This window comes from Trachemys scripta, chromosome 5 (assembly GCF_013100865.1).
Source record: "Trachemys scripta elegans isolate TJP31775 chromosome 5, CAS_Tse_1.0, whole genome shotgun sequence".
Lineage (NCBI taxonomy): Eukaryota > Metazoa > Chordata > Testudines > Emydidae > Trachemys > Trachemys scripta.
In genome coordinates this window covers 6,677,406-6,691,797 of record NC_048302.1, presented here as the reverse complement: position 1 = coordinate 6,691,797, position 14,392 = coordinate 6,677,406, and positions in this window count along the sequence as shown.

Genomic DNA, 14,392 nt, shown 5'->3' with positions numbered 1-14,392 from the left:
GCTGGAAGGGCTGGCTCCTGGGAGCAAGTTGGCTTATCTGCTACCACACTATACATAGCTCACAACACTAACCATTATGACCTCTGCCTCACCCACCCTCTGAGGGGTGGGGTCACTGTTTGGTATGGATCGCTGTGCCAGTTATGCAAGGGGAACTTGGTCCCACATAGCTTTCCTGGCTTCTGTCCCCACCAGGCCAGGTGTCTGTATAGGTCATATGTTATAATGGAGTGAGTTTCTGCATGCTGTTCCAGTACTTCCCATGTCTTTCCTCAAGCCAGACTTTCCCATGCTAGCTATTGTGGGTAATTTCATGCAGAAAGTTTGAAAACATGAAATTACAGGAATCACAATGTCCTGCCTATGTTCATTTTAGAAGCACAGCAAAACACCACAACAAAACTCCCATGATCTTCAATAGGGCCAGGATTTCACCTCTAGATCACAATGAAATTCAGTAAGAACAGACGGTCCTGTGAGGCAGCATGCCCGCTTATTAGACCAGAGGAAATGGGAACCAGGGCTCCGGGGTTCTGAGCCCAACTATTACTGTCTCATTGTATGAGCTTGAGCAAGTGTTGTAACCTCACTATCTGTCCTTTTCAGTTTACCCATCTGTAAAATGGGAACAATGCTCACCTATGTAACAAAAACGCTGTAAAGCTTAATTTACTGATCTTCGATACGATAGCATTTTCATTCAAGGATCTCCAGGCATTCTAGAAAACAAAGCATTATTATTATAACACAATTTCTCAGGCAGGAAAAAAGGCAGTTTTGAGTAATAAAACCTGTTTTCTCTTTTTATTCACATTGGACTTGTGAATATTTACACAAAATCCAACTTTTGACTATTGCTGATTTCAGCATGATGCCCATTCCTTGGGCCAATCATGGGGGCTGGTGGAGTGGGGCTTTTTGGTCATGCACCAGCAGAGATGAGCTCAATTCTCTCATAACTTGCTGTGAATCAGAATTTGAACTCACATCTGCAGAGATTAAATCAGATGCCCATTCAGTGTCCATCTGACTGTCTATTGCCAATCTGGAAAAAGAGGCAACATAAAGATCTAAATTAGTTGTGTGATGTTTTCAGGCAATGAGGCAATGACCTAGAGCACATCTTTATCAGATGAATGAGCCATTAGAGATAGCCATGACTCCACCAAAAATACAATGCAAGATATAAACACATCTTTTCTCTGCATGCACAGGTCACACTGACTTTAATATTTATCCCCCCTTTATAATCATAAAGATGAAAAGAGAAGCTCTAATTCAGTGATTTTCAACCTTTTTTTCATTTGTGGACCCCTAAAAAATTTCAAATGGAGATGCAGACCACTTTGGAACTCTTGGGCATAGTCTGCGGACCCCCAGGGCTCCATGGACCACAGGTTCTAGTTCAACTGAGGGTCACACCAGATGAGCATTATGGTCCTGTAATGGGGATTAAGCCCCATCACCTGTAAGGCAAGAGAGAGAACCTAATTAGGGATGTTCCACCCTTGGGAGCTGATTAACTGATTGGCTCCTGGCCAGAGGAGGTGGGGCTAAGTGGCATAAGGAGCTGAGGGAGCTTGTATCTGGAGGATACCCAGGAGAGAGGAGTCAGGGAGAGGTCTCTTTCCCTGGGAGAAGGCCTGCAGGAATGTCTGATAGTTTAGGCTTGTTTGTGGCCAGGGGAGGAGCTACTGGAATAGAGTTAACACCTGCAGTAGGGCTCCTAAAGTGGGGGAGCCCTGGGCTAGGATTTGTGAAACACAAGGAATGAGGTTGAAGCCCATGAGGGGCAGAAAGTTGAGTGAGAGGGTACTTAGACTCACTGCAGGGGAAAGTTTGTGTGGCCAGCACCCTGGTGATGAGGGAGAACTGGAGTCAAGTCCAGGAGGCGCCAAGGTCTTGCTGTTTGCAGGTGAGCCCAAGAGGGGTGAGTTTTAGGACTCAACCCAAGATGGGGCCTGAACTGTGTGTGACTTGGCCAGAGGGCTGAGCCAGAGAAGACTCCGCAGGGAGTCCAGAGAAGGGACTGGTTGGGACTTATCCTCAGGGCCAAGTACATGGCTGCCAGGAGTGTGAGGCAAGTCCCCTGCAATGCTGTGTCTGGGCATGAGGGGGCGCTCCAGAGATAGGAATACGTGATTATACCTCTCCTCTGGTTTTAAATCTATGAATCCCTTGTGGCACCCCATTAAAGTAGATACGATGCAATGAAATCCATGAATGACATGGATTTTCATAAACCCACCAAAATGCACCTCCATGACTTCAGGGCTATGCCATGTCAAATGTCAAGATCCTGCTGTGAACTATAGAGGTGGAAGATTTTTTTGTTTTGTTTTTATAATGGAACATGTTAGACAATGTAAATATATATGATATTCTGTTAGGATGGAGGGAGTGCTGGCATTTGATTTTAAGAGACACATTGGAATTGCAAATCTTACTTTTTTTAATTAACTTGAAAATCTATTAAAAAATTCACCTGCTGTTTACTTTGCAATGGGGACATGATTTTTTTTTTTTTTAAAAAGGGCAGAGTCTTCAGGAACCACTAGTGAATATAAATATACATAATATGAGTTTGGCTGCACTTGTTTTATAGCATGAAGCCATTTTGCTGCTGTTCTTTAAACGAATTGAATACTTACGGAAAGCCTTCATTATGCTACTATTAATAGGGCCCATCTAACGCCAGCTTCCATTGGAGCAAAGTGGCTCATTTGTATGTAGGTAGTGCACAAAGACCCATTGCATGAATTTAATGACAAGGTCTCATTTAAACCTTTGAGATCTCCAGGAAGGTTGTCAGTCCTTCTGAAGTGATGTCGTACTCGGGCATCTTTGTTGGCCAAAGAATACTTTAAAGGTAAAAACCCCTCCTTATGAAGAAAGGGGTAACTGTGAACTGCCACCTAAATAACTTGCGGTTAGAAAATTACTCTTTCAGTGTCTGTGAGACGAGGGGAATGAGGTAATCTCGCTCACTCCACCCACTTTGTGTCTCTAATATCCTGGGATCGACATAGCTACAACTACACGGCATACAGCAATGGAAGTCTTCCAGTGTGTAACCTTTTAATGAAGCTGAGAGCCAGTGTTTGGACACCTGCTTTTGTCTCTTGAAATGAGTCTTTTACTTCCCTATGACTTTTGTGTCCTTTCAAAGTTGACCTTTCAATGTTGTCATCTGTTCCCCCTCCCCTTTATTGGTTGCCCAGTTGCTTGTATGCCACCTCTGCTGCTCATTGTTAGTCTTAGTTGTAAATTCGTGTGCATGTGGGTACCACTGCAATCGGGAGGTGTGATTGCGGCACACACGCACATGCTCAAGCAAGCTTTGATCTAGAGCAAAGCGAGCTTGGGTAACGATAGCAGTGACGCCATGCATACACCAGTTAGCTCTGCCCATCCAGGACTCTGGTATGTTCTCAAGCAGCCACCGCCGAGGGTGACCACATGTCCCAATTTATTAGGGACACTCCTGATATTCGGAGCTTTGTCCTATATAGGTACCTTTTAACCCACACATTTTAACATTCACATTTGCTATCTGGTCACCTTACCACTGCCCAGGGTGAAAGTAACTGAGGCCACTTACCGGGGTGGGAGGTGGCTCTGGCCCCCGGAAGGGGCAGGGCCTCTGGTGGAAGGGGCAGGGCTGGGGGTCAGCATTCCCCAGCCAGCCCTTGGCCTGCGCCGCCTGGGGCTCCCCTGTTGATTTAAAGGGCCCGGGGCTCTGGACACCGCTGAATAGGGTGACCAGCCAGCAAGTGTGAAAAATCGGGACGGGGGTGGGGGGTAATAGGAGCCTATATAAGAAAAAGCCCCAAATATCGGGACTGTCCCTATAAAATGGGGACATCTGGTCACCCTACCGCTGAATGAAAATGGATATGTCAAAATGGCATCCTATTACTTGACAGATCTGCTTTCAGAGTCAAGCAGAAAAATGTCCGTACTGCCTCACAGTCCTGCTGGCACTGCCAAGCCAGTACTGGAGAGAGCAGGGAGAGCAAGCTAGATCGACTGTACTCTGGCTCGCTCATTATCAACAGAAGTGCTAACTTAGGCCCCCAATCCAGCAAAGCACATATGCATCCTTTGTTTTGCTGGACCAAAGTGTAAATTCCAATTGCAAGGATAGACTCTGCCTTCACTTACACTGGTGCAACGCCATTGAAGAATAACTCGGGCATAATTCAGGGCAGAATTGACCGGCAGGATTGTCACTGTGACTCGTTCACCACCAGAAGCAAAGGGTATGTCTGCAGCTGGAAGCGCACCTTCCCGCACAGGTAGACACACTCACTAGCTGTGCCCGAGGTAGTGTGGACATTGCAGCATGCATGGTGGTTTGGGCTAGCCACCTAAACTCAGACCTAGGGCTTGGCTTCATGCAGCTAGCCCAAACCTCTGCCCGGGCCACAGCATCTACATGCTATTTTTAGCACACTAGCTTCAGTGAAGCTAGCACAAGTCGGTCTACCCGCCCAGGGGGAGGCCTGCTTCCTACTGCAGGGTAGACACCCCCAAAAAGCTCAGCTTGTCTTTCCGGTTCTTATGGTGATCTGCAAACATTTAGAAACACAATCTTTCAATGTGCAAAGTGAGGAAACTTGAAGTGGCAATCGCTGCTGGGTTGCCAATTCCCATGATTTTCACTCATGATCTTTAGCATTTTTCTGAAAGCCCCTGCCCCAAGAGTTAAGTAATTACATGAGAATCACAGGTTTCATTTGTGAAAAATTTCTATCGCTCACAGTTGCAGAAAGAAGCTTGAAAATGTGAACTGTAAAAGCTTCAAAAACCAGTAAGCAAATGAAAAGATCCCTACTTTGGCTTACAGATCTGATTATAATTAAAATTCATATATCTGATTTTGGGGTCCTGCCTTGTGATTTTTGAATGCTTGGGTTTGCCATACTGTCACTGAAAGCACAGCAGATCTGGAAACCTACTGATTCTTCAGAGAAAAAACTATGCTGTATGCATCTCTTACCCACACTTTCTCCTTGCACAGCTACATGTTGATAACAGTAACTTGAAATGGATAGGCGGAAGCTATACCAGCAGTTACACAGTAATTAACACCAGCTGCAACTCCTTATGTGTTATGGATTCCTGGCACTGGAAAGCAGTATGCCCACACTTGTTGCTGATTGGAAATTGTTATGTACGGAGCAGTATGCCGGGGAAGAGGCATCGTGATGACATAAGATACCACTGCAGTTGTTATGCATTTTGCATGGAAATCTGGTTGTGTACTGATCTATACATCGTTTCATTCTGCAGTGTTCGTTCTTTCCAATCTGTTCCCTTACTTCCCCCAACCAGAGCCAGCCGAGTGCACCAGTGTATGTACATACAGTTTTCCAGACACTCGCTCTATTTCCTCTGCTGATTCTGTTCCCTTAGGGTACGTCTTCACTACCCGCCGTATCGGCGGGTAACAATCGATTTATCCGGGATCGATATATCGTGTCTCGTTAAGACGCGATATATTGATCCCCGAACACGCTCACCGTCGACTCCGGAACTCCACCAGAGCGAGCGGCGGTAGCGGAGTCGACGGGGGAGCCGCGGCCGTCGATCCTGCAGCGTGTGGACCCCAGGTAATTCGATCTAAGATACTTCGACTTCAGCTATTCACGTAGCTGAAGTTGTGTATCTTAGATCGATTTCCCCCCCCCCCCCGCAGTGTAGACCAGCCCTAACTTAGTCACAGTAGATGCCTGTTATCCAAATTGAGAACAGATAGTTGATGCTAAAATGGCTTGATTTCTCCCCCTACTCCACTCTGAATTTGGAATTTGATTTTTTTCCCCGCCAGCACAGCTGGTTACATACCTGTATAACCCAGAACAAGTGCTGAACATGACACATTAATCAAAGCCAATAGAGGCAGATTTTGGGAGTGGGGTGGGGCAGAGTTAAATTTCAATAATACAATGGTTACATAATTTTGTAGTGATACAACGTTCTCTATATCCTAGTAAAGAGACGAGGATAGAAGTTGATAAAATACAGTAGGAACTGAAGAGAAACAGTCAAATGAAGTCAGACAACTAAAAAGTGACAACTTTTACAAGACCTTGTGTACAAATGCTAGAAGTCTAAATACTAAGATGGGTGAACTCGAATGTCTGGTATTAGATGAGGATATTGATGTAATAGGCATCACAGAAACTTGGTGGAATGGTAACCATCAGCGGGACACTAATACCAGGGTACAAAATACATAGGAATGACAGAGGAGGTTGTGCTGGTGGCAGAGTGGCACTGCACATGAAAGACAGCATAGAGGCAAATATAGTAAAAATCTTAAATGAATCAAACTGCACCATAGATTCTCTATGGATAGAAATTCTATGATTGAATAATAGTTCAGTAGTAGGAACATACTACTGACCACCTGACCTGGATGATGATGGTGATTGTGGAATGCTCAGGGAGATGAGAGAGGCTATAAAAATAGGGGGGGAAATCAATAATAATGGGGGATTTCAGCTAGATACATGTCACCTCAGGATGGGATGTGAAGATAGAGTTTACAGACACCATTAATGATTGCTTCTTAGAGCAGCTAGTCCTGGAACCCACAAGCGCAGAGGGAATTCTTGATTCAGTCCTAAGGGGAACACAGGAACTGGTCTAAGAGGTGAATATAGCAATCATAATATAATTAAATGCTACGGTGGTGGGCTTCTTTGGTATTTCCCCCCCACAAGGATGTTGAATTAATTTCAGAAATGGGAACTACACAAAAATGAGGAAGCTAGTTGAATGGAGATGAAACGAAACCATCACAAGTGAAATGCCTGCAAACTACATGGTCTTTTTTTAAAAAAAACACCACAGTAGGAAGGAAATGTGTAGCCCAAATTAAAAAAAACCCAACCAACCAAAAAAAAAAAAAAACAGTAAGAGGACCAAAAAATGTCACTATGGCTAAACAGAGTAAAAGACGCAGTTAGAGGAAAAAAGGTATCCTTTAAAAATTAGAAGTAAAATCCTATTGAAGAAAATAGAAGCATAAACTCTGGCAAGACAAGTGTAAAAGCATAATTAGGTAGGCTAAAGAATTTGAACAGCAACTAGCAAAAGACTCAAACTAATGGCAAAAAATTTAAGTACATCAGAAACAGGAAGCCTACCAAACAATAAGTGGGACCACTGGATGATCGAGGTGCTAAAGGAGCACTCAAGGATGATAAGGCCATTGCAGAGACGCTAAATACATTCTTTGCATTGGTCTTCACTGCAGAGGATGCGTGGGAGATTTCTATGCCTGAGCCATTCTTTTAAGGTGACAGATCTAAGGAACTGTCCCAGATTGAGCTGTCAGTAGAAAAGGTTTGCGAACAAATTGTTAAATTAAACAGTAATAAGTTACCAGGACCAGCTAGTATTTACCCAAGAGTTCTGAAGGAACTCAAAGATGAAATTGCAGAATTAGCAACTGTGGTATGTAAGCTATTGCTTAAATCAGCTTCTCTACAAGATGACAGCTAATGTGATGCCATTTTTAAAAAAAAAGGCTGCAGAGGTGATCCTGGCAATTACACACTGGTAAGCCTAACTTCAGTACCAGGCAAACTGTTTTAAATGATAGTAAAGAACAGAATTATTAGACACAGATGAACCCAATTTGTTGGGGAAGAGTCAACATCCCTTTTTTATAGGAAAATCATGCTTCACCAATCTATTGGAATTCTTTGAGGGGGGCCAAAAAACATGGTAAGGTGATTGAGTGGATATAGTGTACTTGGACTTTCAGAAAGTCTTTGACAAGGTCCCTCCCCCAGGCTCTTAAGCAAAGTGAGCAGCCATGGGATAAGAAGGAAGGTCTTTTCATGGCTCAGTAACTGTTTAAAAGATGAGAATAAATGGTCAGTTTTCAGACGGGAGAGAGGTAAATAGTAGGTCCCGCAGGGATCTGTACTGGGACCAGTGCTGTCTAATATATTAATAAATGGTCTGGAAAAAGGGGTAAACAGTGAGGTGGCAAAATTTGCAGATGATACTAAATTACTCAAGATAGACAAACCCAAAGCAGACTGCAAAAGTTACTAAGGGATCTCACAAAACTGGGTGACTGGGCAACAAAATGGCTGCTGAAATTCAATGTTGATAAATGTAAAGTATTGCATATCGGAAAACATAATCCCAACAATACATGCAAAATGATGGGGTCTAAATTAGCTGAAAAGAGATCTTGGAGTCATTGAGGATAGTTCTCTGAAAACATCCACTCAGTGTGCAGCGGCGTCAAAAAAGCGAACAGAATGTTGGGACTTGTTAGGAAAGGGAGAGATAGTAGAACATAAAATATCCCATTGCCTCTATATAAATCCATGGTATGCCCATGCCTTGAATACTGCATGGAGATCTGGTTTACCTCTCAAAAATATGTTAGAATTAGAAAAGGTATGGAGAAGGGCAATAAAAAACACTAGGGGTATGGAATAGCTTCCATAGAAGGAGAAATTAAAACGACTGGAACTGTTCAGCTTAGAGGAAGAGAGGATAGGAAGGGGGGATACAATAGAGGTCTATAAAATCATGAATGGTGTGGAGAAAGTGAACAGGGAAGTGTTATTTACTCCTTCACGTAACACAGGAACCAGGGGTCACCCGATGAAATTACTAGGCAGCAGATTAAAAACGTACATAAGGAAGTACTTCTTCACAAAGAAAACAGTCAGCCTCTGTAACTTGTTGCTAGGAGATATTTCGAAGGCCCAAAGTATAAATGGATACAAAAAAGAATTAGGTAAATTCATGGAGTACAGTTCCATCAATGGCTGTTAGCCAGGATGCTCTGGGACACAACCCCATGCTCTGGGTCTCTCTAGGCCTCTGACTGCCAGAGGCTGGGGCTGAAAGATAGGCTTTGGATCACTTATAATGATGCCCTGTTCTGTTCATTCCCTTGGAAGCATCTGGGATTGGCCACTGTAAGAAGACAGGATACTGGGCTACAAGCAACATTGGTCCGATCCGGTATGGCTGTTCTTATGTTCTCGCAACTGAGCATTTCAAAGCACTTTTACAGACATTAATTAAACATAACTATTTCCCAACAGTATAATGAAGTAATGTTCTTCCAATTTCCCTTCTGGGGGAAATGAGGCACCGGTTCTGTGACTTGGCTAATGTCATGCATATCAGTGGCAGAATGAGGAACGGAACTCCTGAGACCTTCTTCCCAATTTCACGTTGTAGATAGCAGTCCTTCTCTTAACAGAGTTTTATTTTCTACCAAATTTTAACAAAGGGCAAATTTCTGCCACATTTACTTTCACTGAGTAGTACTGCGTTCTGCACTCAGCACATCTTCCAGCTTTCCTCTGCAACCACGAGGCCTAGAGAACTCCTTTAAAAAGAAAAAATGGAATCCAGGTTTCTTACCTAATCCAGGTACAGGGATTTTAAGATGGATATCACAAGATTCACAATAAAAGCGTAAGAGTTGGCAACGCTGCTTTAATCCCAAAGAAATTTGCCTAGCAGACCTCCCCACAGTCCTGGGTTTCATGGGGTTGACCTGCTTTTTACTCCCCACACCTCCCATCCCAGCTGAAGAAGAAGATTTCCCACAGTAACCATGCTACCTTAGACTTTCATGATGCTCATGGGTAAGGGCAGGGGCTTCATGGGGTTTCTCTTTCCTCCAGGCTTGTGCAGCCCCTCTGCATGTTTTTCCCGTAGGCCGCAGTGGGAGCTCAAGCTACAATCCCCAATACAGCCCCGGCAAGGGCATGAGCAGTGTGGACCACCCCACTGCCCACTCAGGTTCGGCCCTGGTGCCCCATCAATGAGTTGTGGGGGATGGCGCCAAACCGGAGTGGGCGGCGAGGTGGCCAGGGATGGTTCTCCTTGCCACTGCTGTGGGGATGGCTGCTGCATCAGTACCTGAACCAGAGCAGGTGGAGCTTCGCTGTTGTCATCCGTACACTGGGCAGGGAGCTGCCTGCACGGCGGAGCCAGCTGGGAAAGGCGTGGTGGGGAGCCCTGGAGGTGACTCGCTTGGGAGGTTTGGTCCTGCACCCAGCGCATTGCTGCTCTTCTAAATGTGTCAATGTGTGGAATCTTGCTGGGTGATGCACAGGCCTGGACTGAGCCACCAGGCAGCCAGAGGTTTTCCCATTAGTCCTGTCCCCTGGGAAACATACGGGGCTGGAGCACAAGTGGAGCTCTGAGTCGCTGTCTACTCAGTCTGCCTCCTAGGACTAGACCAACCCAAGGAAGCAGAGAGTGGATCAGGGCTCCTGCAGGAGAGCTACTGCTGGGCTGACCTTGCAGTCGCCTCACTGAGGAGAAACATCCAGGAGTCCTCCCGGGCCTTGCCTTCCATGTTGGGTGTGGGAGAGGAGAGCCTCATGGGACAGACGCTACTGGGCATGTTTGGTGCACCTGCCTTCCTGGGGAACAGGAAGGCTCCTGCTGAGTGGGGAGAAAGCCACGTGGGGAGATATACCTGCAAGACTCAGGATTGGCAAAGCGCCTGTGGCTGACCCTTGCACTAGGGCAGGAACCGGACCTCTGGGGAGAAGCCCAGGAGGCTCTGATCATTGCACAGAGCCCAGGAAGGGGCTGGGGGAAAGGCCTGGAGAACCTCTGATGGCAGGAAGGAGTCTAGGGAGGTAGCGACAAGGTGTCTGATGGAGCAGACGGTGGCTGCTCGTCCGAGAGTCCCTAGACTGGAACCAGCATAGAGGAAGGGCCTGGGTTCCCCTACCAGGCACTGGGAAGGTGGTGTGGAAAAAGGACGACTGAAAACCCTGAGGGGAGGCTGTAAGGAGCACAGGCCTGAGAGTTGGGGCTTGGGACCAGATGTAAGGACACTGGCTTTTGTGTTGGCCTTTGTTACCCTAGAAGTCTGTGCAGCAGAAAAGATTGCAGAATACCCCAGGGAACGCACAAGGTGACCAGATGATCAAAACGGGGAGGCAGTTAGCCAGGCTCGCCCCTTCCCTGCATGCTGGGTCGATATTGGTACTCCTGGCTGGGCCCTGCTTTTCCTGGCCTGGCAGTGTTGGGGCCACCCACTAGGCCCTGGAAACAGTGGCTAGCTAGTAGTGCTGTCATGGCACCCTATGGCTGCCCTCCCTAAGGACGGGAGAATTCACAGTGCCCGCTATTGAGGGGGAGAAGTGAGGGGCGCTGCTGACTATAAAAGGGGATATGTGGGTTCCTGGTTTAAAGAGTCAAATTTCCAGGACAGGCTGTTGGAAGAGGGGGCATCTGGTCACTTAAAGGGGCAAGTGCTCATCATTCTTGCGTCTGACAAAGTGGGTATTCACCCACGAAAGCTCATGCTCCAATGTGTCTGTTAGTCTGTAAGGTGTCATGGGACTCTGTCACTTTTCATCATTCTTAGGACACTTCCAAGTAGATGCCCAAGTCTGAGATGTTTAAAGGTGCCTAAGGGAGTTGGGCACCTATGTGATTTGAGTGCCTAACTCCCTTAGGCAAGTTTGAAAATCCCAGTCTCGGTGTGTATTTAAGTGCTTGAGTTTTCTTATTATGAAAATGTTGGCTTTCAGAATAAAATATTAAAGATGCTTTAAAGAAAAATCAATAACTGAAATGCTGTTTCCTCCCCTGCGTGCACACAAGACTAGATGAGCAATGCCTGACAAGAAAACAAATAGGCTGCTAAGTCAGCAGTGAGAAAGATAATTCCCACTGAATTCCTGTTTGCTCCTGCTTATGGAAATGTACGTAAGAGCAGAACATGGGGAGGAATCACAACCTTTTGAATAATGTATCTGCCCACATGAGGGCGCTACTGCCTCACAGCATAGGAGAAGTGAGCGCTTAGAAGAAGGAAAAGAGAAATAGCAAATATCTGATTTCATTCCAAGCTTCTGGGTGAAAGATTTGATTTGTAATTCACTCAAGTCATTCCACTGCTCCGCCCTCACTTCCTATTTCTTAAAACAGCCCCCTTGCCTGGTACGAAATGCCCTGGCATGGGCTCAAAACAAGGCTGGGATTTAGAGCAACTCACGAGGAACAGAAGGGTGCTGCTGTTCCTAATGTACAGAACTCATTGTAAGACCTGGGAGAGGAGAGCAGATGGGAAGGGGCACCCGGGATGTTCAGTGACAGGCCAGGTTCCTCATGAGTTGGCCCTTAGTCATCAGATTGAAGCCGCTCCCGAAGCCTTCACAGAGGTACAGGGGCGCTCCTGCGCCTCTCTCGGTAGATGTACAGTACGCACATCGGATTATTTCCACCGACGTCGGTGGCTGGCTGCGGCGCTGGGAGTGAATTGCGTCAGATGAAATACGAAGCTGTGCAAGTCTGATATTCTAAGGGAAAACTCGCTGCGTTTTCCACCCCGGGGAAGAAGTCACATGTTCCCTTTGTTTTCTGATGTGACAGGGCTAAGTAGTTATGAGGAAACTGTGTGTGTAAAGGCCCCGTTTTTTAAAAAAAATAGGCTATGCTGGAGAGTATACCCCACACTGAGCAGGTTCTGGGGAGCTGGAGAACGGAGCTAGGAAACCTGGTGGCAACTACAGGGCATGTCGGCTCAATTAAGGAGGAGACCTTGGGTGGCTACTCTAAAAGAAGGGTTTCAGGACAGAAGGGGAAGGAAGCTCAAAGAGAATTGGCCTTGGGATCCTCCCAGCGAAGGAAGAAGTCAAGGGAAGCAGAAAGGAGTCTGAGCAGACCCTGGCTGCTCCCTGTAGGGTTCCTGGACTGGAACCCAGCGTAGGAGTCCCTAGATTTCCCTGCCAGCCACTGAGAAAGTGTGTAAACCCCCCTGATTCAAGGGGTAAGGACTACTGAAAACCCAGAGACTAGGGGCGTCAAAACCAGTGGGCCCAGAGTCAGGGGCCAAAGACCTAACACAAGGTCATTGGACTATTTGTTGACAGACTTTGTTACCCCAGAAGTGGGGGGAACGGGACTATAAAGGACTGGGATGGAGGACTGTCACAAGAAGAGGCAGACCACTGCAGGGCTAGAGCAGGTGTAGCAGAAGAGGAGAGTCTGCTACAGCACACCAAGCCATGAGGAGGCGCTCCAGTCAGTGAGTCACTCTTTGACACCGGAGCTTAAAGTGAGGCTTTTAGGGTGGAATTTACAAAATATGGGTTCAAGAGTCTAACTTCAGGCTCTTCTCTCTGAAAATCTTGACCGCAGTTCTGGGGGCACTCCCTACAGATAACACGTCTCATAACAGAGGGCCCTCACTCTTAGCATTGTCCCCTGGGAAAGGAAGGCTCTTCAGTGCCATTTGTGCAGCATGCCCAAGGCCGTGGGAGAACCCAGCTGAGTTCTAGTGCAGTTTCTGCTCTGAAGGGAAAAGGATCTGGTGGTGGGGACGTGGATTAGCGATTGGGGGGTGTTGTATGCAGTGTCTCTGAGGTGCAGCACGCAGACCCAACCCTGAGGGAGGGGCACAGGGCTAAAGTGGCTTCTGTGCTTTTTTTCCAGGGGTTCCTGTCACAACTTGGGTAGCAGTGGGGCCTAACTTACAACACTGTCCCGAATCTCCACCGGGCATCCCCGCCTGTCTCCACCCTCACATGCCCTTCCTTACCCTGACACGCCCTGGAAAGCGGGGCTTGGTCCTGTGCAAGGCCACTAGGGAAGCCGAACGCAATGCTGGAGCTGGGGAAATTCTCTCCTGATGACCAAAGAGTCCTTTCTGGTCCCTGTACATTGCCACAACAGCACCAAGGGCGTGGAGGGGTAGAATCCCCACCAATATCCTGCAGCTCCCCCACCATTTAAATTCCTTAGCAGTTCTTCTAACTGCAGCTACTATCATCTGGAATACAGGCCTGGCTCGAAGAGCTCAATCTTTATCCTGTGGGGGCTTCCATTTGTCACCTGAAGACCTAGAAACCCCATTAACAGCCTTTGAAAACATTTGGCCTGTCAGCGTCAGCTGGTGTTCCCCAGTGGGGACCTGGCAGGGCAAGTGTCTTTGGTCTTGTCTGATCCTGCGTCTCCACACAAACTGGCTGAAAAGCTGAGATGCTCTTATGAAAAAAAGAAGATCCTTTATTTTTGTTGGACGTTAAATATTTTTCAACCCACCCTAGTCTCCACCTTAGTGTCACTGCCATTCAGCTGATCTCTGTCCCAGGGTGAGCTGCTCTTTAAGGGTGGCAGAGGGGTTCAGCTGCCCCTGTGCCAGACATAACTTGCCTTCCCAGGTAAAGGAGATCGGTGACTGAAGATAGGTCTGCTGGGAAAATTAGCTTGAACCACAGGCTGCTGAAGAGAACTGAACAGAGATTCAGGGAGAGGAGGCCTGTGGGTTAATGCTCCATACGAGTGGGAGAACTTCAGGGAGTCTACTTTAGGAGATCAAGGGGAGGACATTGGAAGTAGGAAGACCTTCCAGTTGGGTGGAAGACCT